Source organism: Lycium ferocissimum, chromosome 10 (genome assembly GCF_029784015.1).
Source record: "Lycium ferocissimum isolate CSIRO_LF1 chromosome 10, AGI_CSIRO_Lferr_CH_V1, whole genome shotgun sequence".
Taxonomy (NCBI): Eukaryota; Viridiplantae; Streptophyta; class Magnoliopsida; order Solanales; family Solanaceae; genus Lycium; species Lycium ferocissimum.
The window spans coordinates 50,292,425-50,315,609 of record NC_081351.1 but is presented as its reverse complement, the minus strand read 5'-3'; the positions used below and the strand labels follow the sequence as shown (position 1 = coordinate 50,315,609).

General features: G+C 36.8%; 1 long non-coding RNA gene and 1 pseudogene across 1 annotated transcript; both read right to left on the bottom strand.

Annotated features, from left to right (window-relative positions):
• Positions 1–8,342: 8,342 nt before the first annotated feature.
• LOC132034991 (pentatricopeptide repeat-containing protein At1g04840-like) lies at positions 8,343–14,715 on the bottom strand (annotated as a pseudogene).
• Positions 14,716–16,732: 2,017 nt separating this feature from the next.
• On the bottom strand, positions 16,733–21,034 carry LOC132034214 (uncharacterized). Its single transcript, XR_009408995.1, has 2 exons — positions 18,261–21,034; positions 16,733–18,063 (listed from the first exon to the last, which is right to left on the bottom strand). It is a non-coding gene; the product is annotated as an uncharacterized LOC132034214 (long non-coding RNA).
• Between the last annotated feature and the right edge of the window lie 2,151 nt (positions 21,035–23,185).

Below are 23,185 nucleotides of genomic sequence, written 5' to 3'. Positions count from 1 at the left end.
ACTTTGTTTAGTGTTTATATATAACATATTGTGTTTAATTATGTGAGTATAAGAACAGCTATTCCTAAACTAACCACCCTCTTTTTTCTTTGTCCACCCTTCTCCACATGGCCATTCGGGTCTACTAAGCCTCCAGGGCCAAGTGGCCCAACACAACACTTCTTTTGTCGAGTCAAATTTTGATTTGGAGTAGCTAGGCGCGCAAAAGGCCCAGCCGTGGGTGAAAATGGCTACTAGGGGTCTGGTACACCCCTACTACGAATTACGTGTATATGTATGTATTTGTGTATACTCATAATATGGTGGAACCTAAAAAATAGATTAGACATCTTAAGTGTTAGACCCCGTAGTTTTATACCACGGATTATTCGTAAGTAAATCAACATAAATCCAATGACAAGATTATTGTTGGATATGAGACAAGGATTTTAATCCCTGATTTTAGTAAGTGCACGACTTGCTTGCAATTTTATTTGGTATGGAAATATTAATGGAAATTTGAGATTAATTTACCATGATTAGATTATTAAGTCATTAGTGGGATCAAGTGGGCCACAACACATGGCCGAATTTGATTGGTGGTTGAATAAAAAGTTGACACATGTCCACTTTGTAAAGATGATATATAAGCATAAGTGGATGACTAAGTCATCACTTATACCACAAATTAATCTTGCAAGTTAGGTCTTAGCGAGAGAAGGCTCAACTTAAAGAGAGAGAAGTTCACACATCGTTCACGGCACCGTTCACGGCGGCGCCATCGTTCACGGCACCGTTCACGGCGCCTTCGTTCACGGCCGGCCCATTTTGCCCCCTTCTACACAATTAATTGGAGAGATTTGAAGATCAAGAGGAGGAAAATACATGGAGGTCATGGCTTTCGAAGACATTACATGGCGAAAATTAGTAGCTTGTCTCTAAGGTAAGATTTAATTCTTTTCTACATGTTTTGGAGGTAGTTTAGACTTGTATAGCTTGGTAGATGTGTTAAATACAAAAGTGGTTATGTATGTTGATGTTGAATTATAAATTGAGCCGTGCAAGGGGTGTTTCGAGTAAGAATGATTAATTGATTTTAGTAGCATTATGGAGGAATTAAAGGGTTAAATTTAAAGTTGTGTTGTTTTATGGACATGTTGTTATCCTTGCCGAATTGAAAGGATTGAGGGTATGATTATGTTCATATGATTATTGTTGTTGTTATCATGGATTATGTGATGAGAATGAAGGAATTTAATGGTTAGAGTTGGGAGTTAAATTTGTTGTGGGTTGTTGTAGGGATTATAATGATAATAATGTGATTTACTTGCATATGGATAGATGATGTAGTTGTGGTGTAGCTGCTGTAGTATTTCATTAAATTTGCTGAAAAGATTGCATGGAATAAGGTATAAGAAGTGTATATGGGTTGCTTGGTGTATTGTAAGTGTTCGTTAGAATTTCGGGCATCGCTATGTTATAGTTGGGGGCTGTTTTGATATGTTGTTGTTCTTGTTGAAATAAAAGAATTGAAGATATGGTTGTGTCCATATGTTATTGTTGGTATTTCGTGTCACCAGTGAGAACAATTGAAAATCTTGGATAGGCGAATATATAAGGGAAATGTCGAAATTTCTGTAGACAAGTGCTAGTTGGGATTTAAAATTCTAAGTGCTAGTAGCTAATTTATGGGTAATGGATAATATTATTGTAGATATTGGAGAGACCGAGACTTGATTCGGAAATTGATTAGCGAGCGATCGAGGTATGTAAAGCCTATCGTTCCTTCTTTTTGACATGATCCGTTTTGGGAGAAACAAAATGTATATGTATGCTTAAAAAAAAAAAAAGATCCTATTCTTGGAGCCACTAGGATGGCTAACATCTTTGACCTCCATAAGCTATTCCATATGGTTTGGTACATATTTTATGATGTTCAAATATTCTATTTATTATGTTCTAGATGTTGTTCGAAAGAAAACGAGAAGACTAAAGCCTTTGATGAATATTTCGATATGAAAATATGGTCTTAAAGTCCCCATTTGATTTGATCCATAATGTTATCCGCAAGTTTATTAGTATGAATATGTGATCCACAATGATGTCCGAAAAATATTTGATATGGCCAAAGTTTGGATATGTATATTTTGATACGCACGTACGATTCTAAAGCTCCTTTGAAGTGCTCCATAATGTTATTTGAAATCTTCTCAATATAAATGGTACTCGAATTTCTAAATACGACTTATGAAATATTTTCGAAGATTCCGTATTTCGAAAGTTTGTAACTCTCTTCTACTAATTCCAATTGACCCGAATTTTATTTCGAGCCTTCGATGTCCGTAAAAATATTTGGCTATCGAGTTTGAAAGAAATTTATTTATTTATTTATATGCATATGGTTTCCGCACTACTCGCTCGTGCCCACTACTATGATATCGTTCGTCGGTTCCCGGCCGGCTCCGTTGTCGTGCGCATTATGATATACTCCGTGTTACGTCGTGTTCATGGTTCACCGAGTCCCTCGCTCGAGGGCCGGGTTCCACTCATATTTGGTGTGATGCCGTGTATGGCGATATGCCGTGTATGATATGTGATGGAGATTCGGAGATTTGAAACTTTACGGTGTTATGCCGTGTTACGGCGCCATCGACGCGGGCGACCATATTTCGTGCCCTATGCATGATTTATATTTTGAAGTAACATTTTGATATTTTGGAAATGCATTTAGTTTCCGTACCTCTATTTCGATTTGATCTCGCATTTGTATATTACATTTCTCGCTTTTGCATACTCGCACATATTTCGTACCGACCCCGCTTTCTTCGAGGGGCCGCGTTTCATGCCGCGCAGTACGTACGCATAGTTTGGTGATCCACCCGTTTAGGACACCCTCTTCGCTAATCGAGTGCTCCTCTCATTCCGAGCTTATATTTTTGGTATATATATATTCGTCCGTTGCATTGTATATATTTGTTCATGGGTACGGCGGGCCCCGTCCCGTCATATGATTCCGTTTGTCTGTTTAGAGGTCTGTGGACATGTTTTGTGGGTTGTGCCTACTTCCGTACGCTGTGTTTGTATATGTTGTGTTTGGGCGATTCCGTTCGCGCTGCCCCTCGTCGCCCGCATATGTATATATGTTGTTCCGTTGACCCCGCGTGGCCTTCGTTGGTATTTTTTCGTGCGTGTGGTTATTTTTGGATAGTCCCTAAAACAAAGGAAACTCGCCGAAATTTTTCCGGAAATTATATAAATTTGGAACACAAAAGCCTTGTCGCTTCTCGTTATATACTTGGATGCGTTTGATATACCTTGTGATAGCGTTGATAGGTGTGTTTGAGTGCCCAGATCGGGCACTAGTCACGGCCTACGGTGTTGGGTCGTGACATTAAGAGCGATTTCAAACTCAAACGCGCTAAAGTAACTCTTTCCAGAAGGCTAAGTACAGATTCGTTCTTGTTATCAAATGAGTTTTGAGATAATTGATATAGGCAAACAATTAGGGAAATTGTTCTTTCAAAGTGATAAACAGTTTCCCTCAAACATTTTCTTCATCATTTCTTGTCTAAACAAAATCAGTTTTAAATGGGTCCAACGCCCAAACACATCTTCTTCTGAAAAATAAGCTAAGTATTTCATTTTCTTGGTCTCTCACCAAGTCTTTTTTCAAGAAAACTCGTTTATAAACAAGAGAATTTTTATTTTTTATTTTTTGCTTAAAACTGGTCAAATCCAGCTTTGATTGAAATATGCCATAAGCTCTTTTAGACTAAAGTCTTCAAAATAATAATAAAAAACCGACTCCTTACAAATTTTTTGGCCTAAATGGCCACAAAAGTGATATTTTCAGACCAGATATATCACCTCTTTTCTAAAAAAAAATAACTATAATAAAACCTCGTAATATAAGAATTCCGGATAAAGGCTGAACGTATTAAGACGGAATAAACCTCGACAGAGTATGAGTAACATGAACCAAAACCACTTCCTTTATAAAAAACCAAATTATACTCCTAATATACATAAAGGAGAACTACTTATATCCGGATATTATAAATCCGAAATTACTTTACCTTATATATAAAAGGGACTTATTCAAACTCTTTTATGCAACAAAATGACAGTTTTTCTTTGCGAAAAAATAAACACTATTATAAGCAGTTTAAGCGGATACTCATACTCTGGAACCCGAAGGTCAACCGTATAGTACGGATCCTTAATACTGGGGTGCCTAACACCTTCCCCAGGGGATCACCAGGACCCTTACCTAGATCTCTAGATTACGAAGGTTTTTTCATTGTCTTTGAATAAACCCTTCAAAACTGGTTTTCCTAATTTTCTAAAAATTAGGTGGCGACTCTTTTTTAAAACAAAGTCCGAAAGAGCACCAACGAGTTCGTAGTAGCCTTTTATGCCCTAAACCCGCATAAAAAGCGAACCGTTACACTGTTGAGACACTGTTGGTGCTTGATGAAACACTGTGATAAACTGGGCTCGGTTTTAAAATGAGAGTGACGTGAGATTCTGATATCCAATGTTAGTTCTGGAATCGTGGATTGAGTGAGTGCATGAACTCCGCAGGTCCCCTAGGGTGGTGCCAGTAAGAACCCCCCGTGGGCAAAGATCCGGGGTCTCGTCTGTCTGTTGGGAAAAGATCCGGGATGAGTGGTACTTAGACTTCACGAATCACCTGGGTTGTGCTACCGAGATGTCGATATTTCCGTTCGGAGTACATGTGCACACAACATTTGTATGGCATTGCATTGCATCCATACATTATTGCATTGCATTGCATCGCATCGCATCACGGCTTACATTGAGATGTTTTGGTGATTGTACTTGTGATGTGGGTGGATTTGATATATTGAGATTTGGCAAATTTGGGGTTAGGTTCTCTACTTAGGAGATGACGTGTACTTGGCTTCGATTATGTTTGACTTATACTTGTTGGTTTATCTGCCTATCTTGCTTTATTGTCTGAATTATGTTAGCTATGCTTAGTCGGTCGATGATGCCTACCAATACCGTTGTTTTGTACTGACCTGCACTTGCTGCATTCCTTTATGAATGCAAAGTATCAGGTTGGGTCTGATTCCTCTTTCGTGGCTGATCGTCGTCATCAGCATTGTTGCGAGTTTCCAAGGTGAGCACGAGAAGTTCACTGCCTTGAAGACTCTTCCTATTTTATGTCTTACTATTCCTATTCAGAGACATAGACAGATTTATGTATTATTACTCCAGACTTGTATATTTTCATTAGATGCTCTTGTATGACTTAGACTAGACCCTAGGGGTATTTTCCTTATTCCGCACTATTTCTATTATATATAATTGTGAGACTTACGTAATTATTCTTTTCCGCTTGCTTGATTTATTATTCATGTCTTTCGTTATCGTTGGGTTGAGGGTTCGCTTATCGAGGTGGGAAAGGTAAGTGCTCACACGACTTATGTCAAAATGTGTCGTGACACACAAATTGTCCTTTACCCTTAGTTTTCCGTTCCTAAGCCACCCTCTTTGGTTCCTGCCTGTGTCTAGGTTTTTCATTAGGTGCTTCAGCTTCCTGCCTCTCCCTAGGAGGGCAACTGTGACCAACCACTAGACATGCAGGGCAAAACTTAAGCTTCCAATCATTGATAACTAACTGTTGGAACTCATGCCAATTAGGGTCCAAAACTGTAAACTCATGAAGGAGGGCCTAGTAATATTGATCTCAATTAGTATCCCAGCAAATGAGATCCCTGTTTGCTTGGTCATCAGCATAAGCCGGCACACCAATTGCACTAGTAACTTAAGTGAGTCTCTACCCCAACAGGACATAGATAAATTAGGAAATTTGACTCAGACAGGAATTTTTTTGTGCAAAAATCAAAGTCGATGGACCAAGGCTTGAGAATAGTACGCATGTTGTTAATGATGTATGGTCCAAAGTAAAGCATCTCATTCCTATCTTCAATAGTCAGAAAGCTAATCATATAATATCCCTCTTCGTGAAAATGAAGGTCTGGATCAGCTACATCAGACCAGTATTGATTAATATACCTACTCATTGCATTATATCTTGGAACATCAACAACATAGATAATGAGGACACAATTCCATTTCTCAATCTCCCTATCTATATCCTCTTTTTCAAGTTGGACAACAAGCCGTCCAGCAATCAACTAGGGAGGGATATATCTTAGAGACATACCATTACCAGCAGCCTTATTTTTAGCGAAGAGACTGGTCCTAGGAGCTACCTGAGTTGGAGCATCCATTTGTTCCTCATGAGGTAGGCAGGTGGATCTCAGCAGTAATTGTTTCATTAACCTCAAAATATAGCTTGGGGTTCAGATACAGCGGAAGTTGTAGTAGTGATTGGGGTAGTAGGGGTAGGGGTTACTGTTCCATTGACATGTGGTCCAGTGCCCAGGGTTTTGAACAATGTGAGCTTCAACTGGTGGTGACGGGGTGAGATTCAACCTTTTTAAAACCCTGCTCTATCTCGAAGAGGACGATTCTTCAGCTGCAGCTCGAACGCTATTGTTAACAAGAGGAGTTGCTTGTTTTCCCTTATTGGAAGCTTCCGCTTGCGCTCAAGCTCCCACTGAGCGACCAAACGCAGTGATGGGTATCTTCCTGGGCCGAACACGCCCTCTTCCACGTCTTCAAGCCATGGCAGACACCACCGACGTACAATTGACTAATGTGTGCCGAGAGTCGAAGGATCGAAAGGGTGCTAAAAGTTTTCTATAATGTTAGAGCTTTTTTACACAATTAAATGCTTTTGGTATATTATTTGATGTATCATGGATAGTTTTTGCAATTTTATAAGTGTATTTGATATATTTTATATGAGGTACCATGGGTGAAATTTAAAAACCATGACATTTCAGTACAGTAAATGGAATCAAAATTTATGAGATACCATGAGTGAAAATAATAAATTATGAACAACCCACTAGAATAAATGGAATAAGTAAATGATGTCATTCTTCACATGATGTCTTTCCTCTTATAAAGAAGGTCAAATCCACCAGGGGCCTCTTGAATGATCGTCAAGATCTTTCATTTAAAGCAATTTCAATAGTTCGTTTATGAGACACTGTAGTAGAGCCGATCGTATCATTTGACACTTTTTCGCATTGGCAAGTGAGTGTGATACACTCATTAGTCGCGCATGAATGGCTTTATTTAGTCTATTTTTTTTTATTTTTTTTTCTCTTCTTCTTCCACTTTTTCCCCACCCATTTCCCAAAATTTAAACTCCTTCAATGGAAGTTCTAAAATCATGTGTTTTATCTTCTTTTCTCACCTTCATTGTTGCCACTAATCTTACCGTTTGATACGATTTTTATCATAAACAAACTCATTTTCTTGCTCTCTCTCTCTCTCTCTCTCTCTCTCTCTCTCCTAATAAAACAATCAAAGGAGCTCATCAAATCATCACTAATTAATGGGTTCTTTAGAAAGCTTGAAGATTTAAAATGGATTACTTTATTTGATAAAAATTTTGAGAAATTAATGTTGGGGTTATCTATGGTCTTCGTGTGGAATCTTTAGATGAAGTTATAAGAATTTTGGAGGAGTTTTTCTTGACATTTTGTATTGAAATCGTGGTTGGAACAAGAACACATGAAGATGGTGAAGAACACCAAGAACATGATTTTCAGATTTTTCTTTTGTTAGTAAATGTGTTTTTTGTGTTAATATGTGTAGAGTTTAGAAAATAGATTTTTTACTTTCTCTTCTTTTTTCTTATAATTTATTTTACAATTATTATTTTGCACTAAATGCCACATGTCCTCTATAATTAGTTATTATGGCACGTCACCCGCGAGTGTATTACACACACTTTTTAATTTTAGCTAATTGTCAAAAAAGTGTCTAACCGGAACAAATTCAGTGTAGTCTGAGTGCTCAATGGTTATAAGGCTTAGTTGAGATGTTTAAGTGAAAGATTTTGCCAATCACAAAGGGCCTCAATGGGTTTGGCCTATAAAGAAATACACCATTTTAGAAACAAACTAATATTTGGATAGAAGTTGATACAACAAAAAGGATATCTTAACATTTGTCAAATTTGGATTACAGAACTGGAATTAAGTTTACTCCTATGCTAAATCTGGATTTTCAGCAATTACCAAACAGATATAAATCCCCAGTTTGTCAGTTATTTGGGAAATGAGGAAAGGAAATGGAAGGAAGAGACAGTGAACCTGTCACCTTTCTCTTTTCTCTTCATTTTCCCTATTCGTTTCTCTTCTCTCCTTTTCTTTCCTTTTCCTTTGTTTGCTGTTTTGTATATTTACAAAAAGAAGGGTAATAACGCTTCCACTATGAATAATTAAATATTGTCTAGAATAGTAATTTTCATGTATCAGAGAAATAAGAACTGAAGGACCATTACTAGCAATAGCTCCAAACAAAGGAAGCATTGGGAGTTATCTGGCTCTGCACATTAAATCACCACTCAATTTCTCATTATCATCTATAATTAGATACAACCGTTGAAGAATGATATCATGTAAAATATTGTACATAAAGAAAAGGAAGAGAATGAAAAACAAGAATGCAACTAGAACCGAGCCCAACAGCGAGTGCATTTAGCCACATAATCACCTTTGCAATCGACGTTGTAGCCTAAAACTTTAAGATTTCTAAGAAGCAAATTTCTCAGAGTTTTACCTTCAATTCCCCATTGCTTTGCCAAAATTTCCACATTGTTTTGCATTTCATCTTCAAGGCTACAAACAAGAACTTCTCTAAATTTCTTGAGAAGTTTAGTGAGATCATCATCAGTAAGGCTTAAACTCCTTAAATAATCCAATATCTTGTTCACAACTTTTTTTTTTTTCTTTTTTTGAATAAGGTAACATATCTCGTTCACAACTTCTAGTCGTGGAACCTCTTTCTTCAGTTCTTCATACCAGTTAGGCCAATGTATGTGGCCAAATGCTTTTCCTAATATTTTGTCTTCTTCTTCCGGGCTAAATTTTAATGCAGAAAGAGCTTGTCTGCTATTGTTCCATGGTTTCTTCTCTTCTTCGGTTAATGCTATATTGTCAGTAGCTGTTGAATGCAATGTCCAGTTCTTGGATGGATAATTGGACGTCCACGATTCCCTAGTGACATTAGATCTACTAGACTGTTTCCTGCTGTTGAGCCGGAAATCACACTGTTGAGTAAGAAAAAGAATTATGAGCTATGTTTTCACCAGAGCGTATATAGAAGACTGAACAATGAACATCACGTAAAAAACAAATGATTTATCATTATAAAAAAATCCAACTCTCCCTCGATTGAAAACTAGTTGGATAGGTCCACCTCTTTACCGTAGGTCCACCTCTTTTAAAATGATTAAGGAGCCGTTTGGCCGTGAAAATTATTCGGAGTAATTTTTTATTTTATTTCAAAATCAATGTTTGGTTATAAAATTTCCAAGTCCAAATTTAGAAAAGTGCTCCAAGCCTCTTTTCCAACTTCATCTTTATAGATTCCATATTGCAAAACGTATAACCAAACACAACTTAATCTTCAACTTCAATTTCATAAAAAAAGTGAAAAATATCTGGAATATATGGCCGAACACCATATATTCCTCAAGAAAAGAATCGAACATTTATAATACAGTTTCCTATAAACCACTTGAAAAACTAACCACCTATAAACCACTTGAAAAACTAACCTTTTTGGTCATTGTAGCAGAAAACAGATAAGCCCTTTGTTCGCGAGGAATAGCATTTAAAATCTGATCAAGGGCCTTTCAAAATCCTCATTCAGCAACCTATCTGCCTCATCTAATACCTGTTGCATGTACAAATTCACGACTCAGAATACTCATGCATGCTCTTATTTAACTAAAATAATCTATTGTGAAACACATATTTACATTTTAATAAGCCTAGACTTGGTTACTAATAGACATCAAGATGTTAAAAAAAGTATATACCCCATGATACACGGAAAGAACATCTGATTTTGTTTAGAATTCCATGTCATGCTAAATCAAGTCATTCTTGACTACCATTTGAATAGCATATAATGAAATGCATCTTATTTAGATACATATTTCTTCAATTAATGAATGTCTTGCTTGGTCCAATTGTCACCACCTAAGGCGATGACACCATTGTGCCTCTCTGAACACATCACATCAATGTTCAATGTTGTAGTGAGGGGAAAGGCATTTTAACTGCCAACTACCATGGAGACAAGCAAGATCCAGAGGAACAACAAGAAGGTCTCCACAATCACTTTGACATGATGACATCTAGCTTGGAATTATTTATGCATCTAGGGAAATCCACATGACCTCGAAAATTGTTTAAAGGAGAGATCACAAAGTAATGAAGCCAACAGCCTCCAAATAATAGCATGAGGCTCCAGTGATCTGACATGCTTAATCAAGGCAGAGAGAGATGCTCAAGTACAAGCATCAAAGATAAATACAGTTGGTGCTCCTCTGCTAGTCCCTTAAACATGCACTGTTATAGGAATATTACACCACCAATTCTCCCTCATACAGTATTTGCCTTAAAATTTATCTTTTGGCAAAGAGATTTTACCATCTGTAGCTCCATTACTACTTGTTTCCTCTTAACAAGATACATAAAAATGTGGTAGTAGATATCAGTACTTACAATAATGTGATGCCGTTTCCCAAGGGCAATGCTCCCGTTGTACTTGATCTATCCCTCCAACCAGCTGCAAAACAATTACCAGTGATCATTTAATCAAAAATTTGTCTAGCTGAATGCCAATGTCAACCATCATATACCACACTTTTTTATTGTGACACGCTTTATCATGTCCAACAGACATGCCTCCCATTGTCTAGCAAGTGGTTATCAAGCCTATGGATTACATTTGAAGGGGAAATGAATTGTTTGTGCATGTGCATATGACTTCAGTCAACCTAATCACTGCACATTTTACTCCAAGACCGGATCCTAAAGCTTCAAACTGTTCAGCGATTTGAATCGCGAGCTCTTTGGAATACGCAAAGAAAAAATGTTGGAGTTTAATCATTCAAGTGCTTATACAAAATAAAACGAGTAATCAGAAGAATAAGCATCATCACCAGCAACAAATGTATGCAATTGACCATCCACCTCCATTGAACGCCATCCAGGATCCTTCTCAACATTTTTGTTCTTCATTGAACTTCTAACTCTTTCTATCCCATCTCCCTGCTCCTGCATAAACATTAGACAGAAAAACATAGCCCCAGCATGCTTTGGCTCAAGCTGTAGGAGCTTCTCTGATGCAACTTTTGCCATTTCAATGTTCTTCTGGCTCTGCAAGTAGAAAAAAGTGCACCCCAAATAACATAATCTGGCTCCAAGGGCATACTTTCAATAAATTTCAAGGCCTCGTCAAATCGGCCAGCCCTGCCAAGTAGATCTACTACTGCAGCATAACGTTTCATAGTGGGCTCAATTGAGCACTCACGCTGCATGATATCAAAGATTTGAAGGCTCTGATCCAACCGTCCAGCATGAGAGCATCCAGTTAAAACAGCAAGGAAAGAAACACCATCAGGTATGATTCCTGCAACCATTAGAAAAAAAAAATGTTTACTTTGTCAAACAATTTTCTTTAGAATCCATGTATAACTCCATGGACAAAAGAGTATATCGAAAGTACCAGCCAATCTCATCTGTTCAAAACACCTCAGAGCTTTGTCTACATGTCCATGAATTGTCCAACACAGATTATTATACTCCATGTACGAGTATCATTCTCCTTCAATCCACTAAAAACCAGGCTTGCAGACTCAGTATGCTCGCATTCCACATACATATCAAGCAAACCGTTACCAACTGTTGCATTCAAATGGAGCCCATTGTTCGAAATATTATCATGAATCTTTCTCCATGCATCTAGTGCCCCAATTTTTGCACAAGCAGAATGAGCAGACACAATAGTTAGACCATTCGGCTTCGCACCTTCTTCCACCATTTTGAAAAACGAATCAAGGGCCTTTTGATGCAATCCATTTAGTGTTGGCCCATAAATCATACAAGTCCAGGAAACCGCATTCTTTTCCATCATCCCGCGAAAAAGTTCCATTGCTTTATACACTTCCCCATTCCTCAACAACCCACTAAGCAGGGGCGAAGAATTTATATATAAAATTTGGGGCACGCAAACCAATGGTTTCTCTGTAAAACTAGATATTTTAAGTATATATTTTATAAAATTGGTATAATATTATCTGTTGGCGCCCATGCTACAAGAAGGCTAAATGGTGCACTTGGTTGAATGTTTAGTTATTTACCTAGAGAACTAGGGATCAATTCCTACTTAATACATTTTTTCCTTTTTTTTTTTTTTTTTTTTTTTTTAAGTGGTGCATCCATGTTCTAGAAATCCTACATTCGCCTCTGCAACTAAGTAACGTATTCCAAGAACTTGCATTTCCTCAAACAACGCCAATACGCCAATGACTTACTTACCGGCCCAATCTTACAACACCCATTAATTGCAATGTTCCACAAAAGCACACTCTCAACTTTGTTTCTCTCAGGACTTTCATCAAACATGCAAAGCAAAATCCACCAACTCAACTTTCACATACATTTCAACTAAACAAACCCTCACAAATGTACCATACTTCAACCCCCTTTTCAAAACCCCACAATGAACACCACCCCCCAAGTCCTTTTTCACCCAACGCCATTACTGATTTCATCACAAACGGGTACGTAAGCCCATCAGGTTAACACCTAGCTTAAGCATTAGCCTAAAATACAAAATGGACTTGACAAATAAAGAATTCTCCTTTAATCCTCTAATCAAAGCATTGAACAAATACAATTTTTTTTTTTATCACGAAAACAATCTCTAGTTAACCCATTGGATTTAACTTCTTAGGGGTCGTTTGGTAGCCGATTAGGAGTAGTAAGTAATACTGTGTTTGGTAGCTAGTTATGAGGTGAGTTATTCACGTATAAAATTAGTATACTGTTTGGTTTGCAATTTAGAAACCCGCATAACTAATACATGTATATGTTATGAGGGAATCTATGTACATTATTTTATGCAGGGCAAAAGGTGGAATAGCTAATACATGAATAACTAAACCCTGCGTAACTAATATATGCATAAATTTAACCGGCTATCAAACGACCCCTTAGTGTTAATTAAAACTAATCAAAATAATGGTTGCAAAAAGTAAACTAATTTTAAGTACAAATATAACAAGTTGCTTAAATTATGCAGATGGAGATAATTCGAGCAAATTGAAGAAAAGAAATTAAGCTAGCTACAAGGAAGTAAACTAATAAGCTAAGATTCTCAGTCATATGTAGCTAATGGCAAAGGGAAATACATATAACGTGCTCCTCAATTCCAAAAAGATTGAGGACTAAAAGTGTGAAATCAGAAATATAAAAGGGGTTAATCTGTAATTAACCCACTTCTGCCATATTTAAATGAAGGACTAAGCTGTAAAACATAAAGGAATATAACTAACTGGGCCCCGCGCGTAACTAACTCTCCCATTTTCCTTTTGTACTATCCCGCAAGCTGAAAGTACTACTCTCCATAGCACAATATTTCCAGAACACATCAGTAACCCCTTCTTAAAATGTTCCTTGTCCTCAAGGAACAAAGAAAGGAAACCTTAACTTCAAGGCAAGAAAATCTTCCCAAGTCGCATGATCTTTTGGCAATTGATCCCAAGCAATCAACACTTGAGGAACAACCTTATTCTCTTTTTGAATCATCTTTCTATCCAGAATTTTAATAGGATTGGGCCAGTAAGGACTAGAAAGATTAACAACAAGAGGGTGAGAGATATGAGTAGGAATAGCATGACAAGGTTTTAATAATGAAACATTGAAGGTGGGATGTAAGATTAAATCTGGTGGAAGGGACAATTTGTAAGCAACAGTACCAACTTTCTGGAGAATCCTAGAAGGGCCATAATACTTAGAAGATAGCTTATTGAAATGATGGTCAGACGTAGTAATTTGCCTATGAGGTTGAAGTTTTAAAAAACACGCAATCACCCTCCTTAAAGTGTCTATCCAACCTCCTCTTATTAACTTTAGCAACCATCCTCTGTTGAGCTCTATTGAGATGGAATTTAAGCAACTGATTCTTAAATTCTCTAGTCACCATGCTTCTATCCATCCCAGGAAATTCAGAGTCACCAGCAACATATGGAAGGTGTAAAGAATGGGGCTGACCATACAAGGCCTCAAAAGGGGTGAGTTGGATGGAAGAGTGGAAAGAAGTGTTATACCACCATTCAGCAGAAGGAAGGAACTGAGTCTAATCAGCTAGTGAATCAAAGCAATAGCACCTAAGATATGTTTCAAGATACCTATTTACCATCTCCGTTTGGCCATCTGATTGAGTAGGGTAAGCAGTAGATTCGTTCAGGGTAACACCTTGAATAGAGAACAGTTCTTGCCAGAACTTGCTTGTGAAGATTGGGCTTCTGTCACTGACTATGTCCTCAGGCATCCCATGAAGTTTAAAGATATGATTCATAAAAAGCTTAGCACTATCAGCAGCTGAATAAGGGTGCGACAGTGGACAGAACTGGGCATACTTATTCAACCTATCAACCACAGCCCATATCACAGATTTGCCCTTGGATTTTGGCAAACCCTCAATAAAATCCATACAATACTTCCCCATGCCACAGCTGGAATCTTCAAAGGTTGAAAGGCCAGTGTATCCAGCTGAATCACTTTTATTCCTCTGATAAATAACATAATTCTTGACATATGTCATGACTTAATCCTTTATTCCTTTCCAGTAAAAAGTGATGATAGCCTTCTATAGGTATGATCAATGCCTGAATGAACCCCAGAAAGTGAATCATGCCATAGTTGTAGTAGTTCCCTTCTGAGATTAACATCAGGACCAACAACTAACTTGCCATGCCTTCTCAACTGGTTGTTCTCAAAAGTGTACCCTTTATCCGTCTCTTCCTGAGCTTCTAACTGCTTTAGCTCAAGCAATTGATCATCCAAAGCCCAGTTGTCCATGATAGCTTGAAGCAAATCAGTTCTTATAGTAGAAAGTGCTAGTGCAGCCAATTCCACAGCTGGAAGTCTAGAGAGGGCATCAGAAGCCTTATTCTTTTTTCCCTTCTTATACTCAATCTCAAAAGCATATTGCATCAACTTGGTAATCCACTTAAGCTGAGACCCAGTATGCAATGTTTGTTCTAGCAAAAACTTGAGGGCCTGTTGATCAGTTTTAACAGTGAAAATAAGCCCCTACCAAGTACTACCCCATTTTGTGACAGCCAATATCAGAGCTAACAACTCTTTATCATAGAAAGATAATGCTAGGTTCTTGCCTCCTAATCCCTTACTCAAATAAGCAATAGGTCTGCCATGTTGCATTAATACTACACCTATACCTAAATCACATGTATCTGTTTCAACCACAAAGGGTTGGTAGAGGTCTGGCAAAGCCAGTACTGGGGGCAGTAGTCAAGGTATTCTTCAAACATTGCCAAGTAGTAGTGGCTTGAGCTGACCACTTAAAACTATCCTTTTTTAACAATTCTGCAATAGGTCTATTGATCTTACCATATCCCTTGATGAATCTTCTGTAGTGTCTAGCTAGTCTAAGGAACCCGCTAAGTTGCTTGAGATTCTTAGGCAATGGCCATTCCTTGATTGCCTGCACTTTCGGAGGATCAGTTTCCACCCAAAGGGTTGAGATAAAATGACCAAGGTATTCTATCTTAGAAGCAGCAAAAATGCACTTAGACCTCTTCACAAATAACTGATATTGTCTAAGGGGATCAAATGTAGTTCTAAGATGATCCAAGTGTTCCTCTAAATTTCTGCTAAAAATCAGGATATCATCAAAGAATACCATGATGAATTTCCTCAATTGGCTCTGAAAAACATGGTTCATCAACCCTTGAAAACTAGAAGAGGCATTCCTCAGCCCAAATGGCATAACTAGATATTCACAGTGTCCAGAATGGGTTCTAAAAGCAGTTTTATGCACATCAGTTGGGGCTATTCTTATTTGATGATAACCTCATCTAAGGTCCAACTTGGAATATATTTGTAACCTTCCCAACTCACCCAACAGTTCTTCAATAAGTGGAATGGGAAACTTATCCTCAATAGTTATTTGATTCAAACCCTTGTAATTAACATGAATCCTTCATGTCCGATCCTTCTTGCCTACTAGCATTACTGGTGAGGAAAAGAGACTGCAACTGTGCTAAATTAGGCCTTGGTTTAACAATTCTTGAACCTTCTACTCAATAATATCTTTTTGTTTTGGGGAGTACCTATAAGGTTGGTTGTTGACTGCTTTTTGACCTTCAACCAAAGGAATATGGTGATCAAAAGTTCCTCTGGAAGGTGGCAGCTCCTTGGGCTCTTCAAACACATCAGCATGATCTAATAACAAGTTGGTAACTCTTGTGGTGTTGTAGGTTGAGTTCCTTCAGCACTGGTCTCCTCACCTTCTCTTGGCACCACCTTAATCATGAACATTTGATCTCATTCTCCCTTGAACTGGTTTGAAGATTCAGAATCCATCAATTGCAGTTGTGGCTTAATCCCTTGTAAAGAGAAAAACTAGCCTTGGGTACTCAAATTCCATTATCAGTTTGTCACGCCCCAAAACCCACCCTAGACGTGACCGACATCCGATGTCATGAACAATATCGGATGAACGTTATAGATCAATAACCGTCAAGTCCATTTTTAATAATCTTTCATTAATAGTTTAATAGATGTTATAAATAACTAATTAAAGATCATGGTCATAATTTATGAAATAAAAATTAGCGGAAGTCTTATTCAACATTTAAATTAAAACGTGGCAACATGCCTCCATAAACCATAAGAGACATACAGGACGCTACCCATAAGTTTATAACTATCTATGGAGCTTCTAAGAAAATAAACTAACTTAGAATACAACCTAAACTGCTAAGAAATAATAATTGACTTAATGAAAACTCACGAACAAAGGTGTGAGCTCACTAACAATCTGGAAAGCAGCAAGTACTCCTAATTCGCGAGATCTGTCTGTGCCTACTCTTCTTCGTTACTAACATACCATCAAAAACAATAATGGTATGCCTGAGTGCTGGGTACTCAGTGAGTGTCTCGGGGACAATAAGTAATATAACAAAATAATACAATAATGATAAGTGAAAACAGTTCCAATAAAATAATTTGAAACCAAAGGCAAGATCAATCGCACAACTCAAAATCATCAATAGAAAACCATCAAGACAAGTATATATCTTTTCCGATTCAGTATACTATTTATTACTATTTGAGACTTCCCATTTGAGACTAATATCATCAACAAGCCACTCACAAGCGATCAAACAATCGATACTCCGGGCTAGGAAACCACGGAGGCTAATCGTCCTCTGGACTACCACATCAATAGATGCACCGGCCTATATGCCTCGGAGGTCAATCGTCCTCTGGAGTGGCACAGCAATAGATGCAACGGGTTATACACCTCAGAGGTCAATCATCCTCTGGACTGACACAACAATATTCGTATCGATACGTTAGGATCCATAACGGCTAATCGTCCTCTGGACTAGCACAGCTTGCCCATACAGGCACAAACACAAATAAGATACAAATCATAGCATATTAGCCGAATCATCAATCATGGCAAAGAAGCCGAATCCCAAGTTATATCATGATAGCCAAATTATTCCTCATGGATTAGGTTCATCTTCCCATTATAGGGATACATCAATTCATTTCAGTTTTAGAAAACAGATTCACTTTTTTAAACAAGTTTCACATTCAACACAATTCATTTATAAAGCCTTCACATGAGATAATCAAGCTTTCCAAATAGCAAGTTTAAACATCCCTTAAGGGTAATTCGAGTTCAAATACCAAAGCTTTATTTCTGAATCTTTAATCATCCTGTAGAGAGGAAAACAATCATGAATACGTATATATATTATAGTACAAACAAGGTTTAATGTGGGCTTGTCCCTCATGCACACAAACCACAACCAAAGTCACACAAATCGTTTTAAAAGAGTATGTTCAAAAAGAGACATACCTCTATTCCCGCTATATCTCCACCAAACGGATTTTTCGAGGTTCAACAGTGACACTACAATTGAATTAGATGAGAAAGATTAGAGCTTTACACTTTTCTCTTGAATTCATACCCTTTTTTGAAAACTAGGGTTTCAAAGCCGATTTCGTGTTCTTGCTTTCATGAAATTCACCCATGGATTCTAATGATAAATAAACAATGTATAAACCCCAAACAATCCCTATAACTATACTTGAATTTCAGGAACTTACCTCACGACGAAATTCCAACAATTCTCCTCTTCAACCGTTCTTGAATCGAATTCTCACAATCTATGGAATAGGTGAGATTTCTATTGTTAGTCTTTGTTAGATTGAGGTAATAATAATGAGGTTTGAGTAAGAACTTACCTTAGAGATTTGGGGAGGCCTTAGGGTTGCTTTCTCTCCAAAATAGGGTTTAGAACATAGTCTGGAATGTGAAAAATGACATAAAATCGTCCAAGGGTCTTATTTATAGGTCTGGACATTTTAAACCTGACATCTCGCTGAGAGAGGCCTATGGAGAGCTCATACCTTGCTTTGAGCCGCGCTCGGCTAGCTTCCCCGTCCATTTGGGCTATTTTAAGTACATCCTACTCCTAGCAAAGAGCTTCGTTTGAGCTCCATAATATATCGTGGAAAGATATTTTAAATGGATACAACTTTCATGTTTTGAGTTTTCTTAAATTCCTAATGCAAATACCCGAAACTGTCCATAAGTACAGACTGTCTCAGACTTAGACGAATTTAGAAGGCCTTAAGAACTTCACTTTTTGGTTTGACTTCAAAACGACTGTTTATCACTCGAATTCATCCCAAATGGATTCATATGGCTAAAATATCAACTTAATACTGGTTTTCGTACATCCATACCCGACTCGAATTTACAAGATGTTACATAGTTCCTTGAAATTAAAAGTGATATCTCCAGTTCACTTAACCATTGACACCCCAAAACCATCCACAAGTACCTAGGGGAAACACCAACATGTCAGCCTTGTATGACACCCATTCCAACCCTTTACACATACCAGAAATGGAAATGTTTCCATCTGCCAGTTTGGCATCTAACATATTACAAGAATCTAATCCCCATCCCATCCTACTTGCTAATTTAATATCTAGGAAATTATAAGTGGATCCTGTATCAATTAATATATTAAGTGGTATCTTATGACAATAGCCAGTCAATCTTAGTGTTCTATAGTCCATAAGACCAGTTACAACATAGATTGAGACTTCACAAGTCTATACCATTTCGTCCTCAGTTTCTGATTTAGCCTTTCCTTCCTCTTCCAGCTCTAAGAGATATAATTAGGACTTAGCTTTACACACATGGCCTGGAAGGAATTTCTCATCACATAGATAGCACAATCCTTTAGCCTTTTTATTATTGAGTTTAGCTGGACTCAGTCTCCTCTTTCTAGTTGGGTTCGTAGGAACAATGGTGTTAGTTTGAGGTTTTGGTAGGTGAGTATTTAAATTAGTGTTTGGTTTATAGTGGCTATAAGCTGATATGGGTGTTTGAGTTCTGTTATAAGTGGTGTTAGAATAAGCAGGGCTCTCCATGGCCTTTGCTTGCTTAACGAAACTACATTCTTAGAGTCTAGCAACATGGTTGAGGAAGAGAATAGGGTCAATGTAGTCATACATCATCTCCTAATTTAGGTTTGAGACCCTCTAAAAAAACACTAATAGCAAGATTAGGGTTTAGGTTCAATCTTGTCATGGCTCTATCAAAGTTCTCTTGGAATTCAATTACAGTACCAGCTTGTTTAATTCTTAGCAATTCACTGATAAGATCATCATATTTTACCAAACCTATCTGATAAAGCCATGATATATTCCTCCCAACTTGGGGGTGGAAGATGTAACCTACTATGCATGTAAGCCCGATGCCATTGAATAGCTAAGTCATCAAAGTGAATGGATGCTACAAACACTTTCTGGTGGGGTTGTACCTCATCTAATGAAAAAAAAAAAACTGTTCCACCTTATACCACCAATCTCGAAAACCCTTTCCATCAAATCTAGGAAATTTGATTTTAAAATACTTAGTTAGAGAATGATATCCTAGTGGTGGTGAAGGCATTTGTTGAGGATAGGAATTGGGCATGTATACATTTGGGAATTGTGCAGGGAATTGGTTATAGGGGTATTGTGGAGCTGAGATAGAGTATTGAAATTGACTAGTTGTAAACAACATAGATGTCAGAATTTGGTGTGGTATTGGGTTGTGTAGAGGAGTTTGGGTCGAATTAAACCGAGTTAGGTCTTTGGGTTGAAGCAAAGGGAGCTGGATTTTGGATATTAGTAAATTGGATTGGGGTTTCGAATTGTGGTTTGGGTGTTGCTGTCTTAGGTATATAAGGAGCTGGAGGAGTTTGACCTTCACTCTGCGATGAAGATCCATCTGAGATCTGGGTTTATCGTCTATACGATCCAAAAGCAGGACCTGTAGTAGGTGAATACAACTCGACTGTCTTCCTTATGGATCACCTGCAACTTATCCTTCCCTGCTTTGCGACCTCCATCAATAGACTCGTGAAATTCCCGATATGATCCCTCGTTATACTGCTTCCATCTGACCCTGTCTATCTGCAAAGGTTGCCACCTCTGTAGCAATTTTATCCAACCTAGTTAGAACTTTAGAAATTTGGGACACCATTGATGAGCTTAATCCACAGTGCGAGGATCAGGCTCTGATACTACTGATACGAGTGGAGATAATTCGAGCAAATTGAAGAGAAGAAATTAAGCTAGCTACAAGGAAGTAAACTAATAAGCTAACATTCTCATTCGTACTCAGCAAACGGCAAAGGGAAATACATATAACGTGCTTCTCATTTCCAAAAGGACCGAGGACTAAAAGTGTGAAATCAGAAATAAAAAAGGGGTTAATTAGCAATTAATCCACTTCTGCCATATTTAAATGAAGGACTAAACTGTAAAATATAAAGGAATGTAACTAACTGAGCCCTGCACGTAACTAACTCTCCTCTTTTCCTTTTGTACTATCCTGCAAGCTGAAAGTACTACTCTCCATAGCACAATATTTCCAGAACACATCAGCAGATTATGTTAGAGCAAAATCTTTATTCTACTTATATATATGCCTAAATGCTTCAGATTGAATCTTTTGGAGAAAAAAAAAATACTGAGTTAATTATAATTTTGTTCCACTCAAATGCTATTTGTGAACTTCAAAGACAATTTCCAATCGGATGCTTCCAATACAAGCATTTCGTTTCTCATAAACTTTGTGACTTAAGTAGTGAAATTTTTTAGGTTATAAGATGTTGTATTAATTTCACGACATTATCAGATGGTGAATAACTAAACGTCCCTTTTTACCCCTTTTACCCCTAGTGAAATAATTTGCGGCTTCTTATTGATAACGGACCCTTAATGAAATGATTTGCAGTCACACAAATATCTAAGACTTCTTTTAGATAACGGGTGTGCTTGGTATGATGGGAAATATTTTCATATTTTCTCCTGTTAGGTTCAGACTTAAGATCTTGGAAAATGTTTTCCTGTGAAAAATGTTATCCTCAAAATAGGAGAAAATATTTTCCATTAAAATTTGAGGGATAACATTTTCTAGATTAATAAAAACACACCAACGCATTCCCCAACCCACCCCCATACCTATAAACCCAACCCCGCCTTCACTCACACCCCACCCCAAACCTTCCACCACTACCCCTCCGAATTTTCTTTTTATATTATATTTTACTTTTATTAAAAAAATATAAGAAATGAAAAAAAAAAGTCTCTTACACCACACTACCTTCCCCCCCCCCCAACCCCCCCCCGCCACCCAATACTCCTCACCATCAAAAGTTTCACTCCAAATTCAAAAAAATCATAATTTTTTTTGCTTTGAATATATGCAAATGCTTTCTTAAATGACATTTTCCAACTTGAATATCGACACAAGAAAATGAGTAGGAAAACCACTTATTTTCCAGAAAAAAATATTCTTGGAAAATAATTTCTGTCATACCTAACACACCCAACAAGTTTCAAAAGTCTTCATTTCTTTCTAAAACTCCGTGCCTAGTTAAACTATATCACATAAATTGAGACAAAGGAAATACTAGTTTGGTTCAAAAGTTAGGCTTGCATCTACTAAGGATTTATTTGGAAAACCACCTGGTTATTGGAATTGGTGTAATTACACAACCTAGTAATTACACAGTAGTGTAATTACAATGACCTGTTTGTTTGTCATCACATAATTACAGTGTAATTACAAGTGTACAGTTTGGTTGCACAAGTGTAATTACACAATTAGTTTAATTTAACAATAAAATTTAATTATCAAAAATTAAAAATTAATATTTGAAAATATGAGCCTTTATAAATGACATTAAATTAGTTAATTAACAACATATTGTTTCTTGAAAATATATTAATTAATAATCATATATTTGTAACTGATATTGTAAAAAACAATTGATTAATATTTTTTAAATTAATAATATTTTAATTTTAATTAATTATATACATTAAAAGCAGAACTTTGTGAGAACATCATGTATTGGATGTTTGAAAAAAAAATTATAAATATAATTGCATAACATTGTTAAAAAATTTGACCCAAAAAAAAAAAATCTACCAACCGTAAGTGAAAAATAAACAACATGCAATGTGAAATAACAAGTCAATAGTACTAAAGCAAGTAAATTAAAATTGAGAATATAACCTAAATTCAAAATTCAAAAAAGAAAAGGTTTAACATAATACTCTTATGTCAAATTCCAACATTATATAAGTAAGTTCTAACGTAACTTAAGTAAATATAATTCAAAATAAAGTGAAAATATAAGTCTATAACTTCATTTACAATGAAATTCTACTTTAATAACATCATTATGATATGCCAAGTTTGTTAATTGACTCATTTTTTCTAACATTAAAAGTTGTAGTTTCAAATATTAGAATAATAACACAGTTATGCTAGATGAATAAACTAAAAAAAATAAAAAATTACGAGTAATTACATGGAATCACAAGAAGTAAAGGTTGGTAATGAGAAGAAAGGAAATGAAAGATACATAATATAAAAAGAAAAATCTATTTTATAAATGAAAATAATTAAAAAGACGATTTAAATTAAAAAGTAACCTTGTAATTACGACTCAACCCCC